The following is a 1792-nucleotide window of genomic DNA, read 5'->3' as shown; positions in this document are numbered from 1 at the left end:
TCCATGATTTACTTTGGAGGGGGGTATTCTGTTATTCTATCTCTGGGGAAATATATCCAAAAGAGCTACTTACACAATATGGTTCTTCAAGTGCCTATAGAGCAGCGGTTCTCAACCTGTGGGTCGCGACTCCTTTGGCAGTCGAACGACCCTTTCACAGGGGTTGCCTAAGACCATCGGAAAACACATATATAATTACATATTGTTTTTGTGATTAGTCACTATGCTTTAATTATGTTCAATTTGTAACAATGAAAATACATCCTGCATATCAGATATTTACATTATGATTCATAACAGTAGCAAAATTACAGTTATGAAGTAGCAACGAAAATAATTTTATGCTTGGGGGTCACCACAACATGAGGAACTGTATTAAAGGGTTGCGGCATTAGGAAGGTTGAGAACCACTGCTATGGAGGCCATGAGCAACATAATAAACCAATGGTAATCATATCTAATAAAAAAGTAATATGTAAATTAACTGTCACTCTGCGACAAAGATGGCGGCACCCATAGTGGCTGGACGGGACACTGGTGGTGTCACCTCAGCAACGTGAGCTCAGCAGGCAAAGGCCTGCTGGGCGGTGGTGGCAGTAACCCGCAGACAGGCAATCAGGGCTCCCAGGCAGCACCCAGCAGGGCCTGCTGGGCGTTAGCCACGGCGACCTGGGAGCAGGCAAGTGGGGCACAGGCAGCACCCAGCAGGGCCTGCTGGGCATTGCCATGGCGACCAGGGAGCAGGCAATCGAAACCCACAGGCAGCACCCAGCAGGGCCTGCTCGGGTGGTGGCAGCAGCAACCCGCAGGCAACACTTAGCATGGCCTCCTGGGTGGTCACCACGCACAAATTTTGTGCACTGGGCCTCTAGTACTAACATAAAGAATTATGTTGTTGTAACCATTCTCGATATACTAAATATGGCCCAACAATTACTGGCTACCTCCTGGCCTTGCTTGATCTATGATACTGTTTATGTTCATTAAGATATTTAACAGACAACCCTTCAGTTGACTACAAGAATAGGAGAGAGGCTCTTTCAACAGGGACCTGCCACCATGGGCCGCGTTCGCACCAAGACTGTGAAGAAGGCGGCCCGGGTCATCATCGAGAAGTACTACATGCTCCTGGGCAACGACTTCCACATCAACAAGTGCATGTGCGAGGAGATTGCCATTATCCCCAGCAAGAAGCTCCGAAACAAGATCGCGGGCTATGTCATGCACCTGAGGAAGCAGATCCAGAGGGGCCCCGTGCGAGGCATCTCCATCAAGCTGCAGGAGGAGGAGAGGGAAGGGAGGGACAACTAATGCCCAAGGTCTCGGCCCTGGATCAGGAGGTCATTGAAGTTGATCCTGACACTAAGGAAATGCTGAAGCTCTTGGACTTTGGCAGTCTGTCCAACTGGCAGGCCACTCAGCCTACAGTTGGGATGAATTTCAAAACACCGCATGGAGCCGTTTGAATCTTTTACTATGCTGTAATATTATCAATAAACCATGGACACCTTGAAAAAAATAAAAGAATAGGAGAGAGGATTCTGGCTTATAGGAGATAAGGCTTAGTCTAGGTCTAGGGCTAGGCAATACCTCTCAACCCCAGAGATTGCAGATAAGACATATGAGATGCTTAGGAAGTTTTCTGAACACCACCATTTCCGAGAGATAGTCCCAGCCTATGTACCAAGTCTTATGTCCCAATACACAATTCCTGGAGTCAAGGCATCATTTGCAATTATTTATTTTCAGTTGAGCTCAATACCCCAGGGCATTGGCTTCCCTGGGCAGTATT

At 47.7% G+C, this 1792-nt stretch overlaps 1 pseudogene; it reads left to right on the top strand.

Annotated features, from left to right (window-relative positions):
* The first annotated feature begins 1037 nt into the window (after window positions 1–1037).
* Window positions 1038–1519, top strand: LOC102761201 (annotated as a pseudogene).
* Window positions 1520–1792: the final 273 nt, after the last annotated feature.

This window comes from Myotis davidii, unplaced genomic scaffold (genome assembly GCF_000327345.1).
Source record: "Myotis davidii unplaced genomic scaffold, ASM32734v1 scaffold458, whole genome shotgun sequence".
Taxonomy (NCBI): Eukaryota; Metazoa; Chordata; class Mammalia; order Chiroptera; family Vespertilionidae; genus Myotis; species Myotis davidii.
The sequence above is the reverse complement of the archived record's forward strand: the minus strand, read 5'-3'. Positions and strand labels throughout refer to the sequence as shown.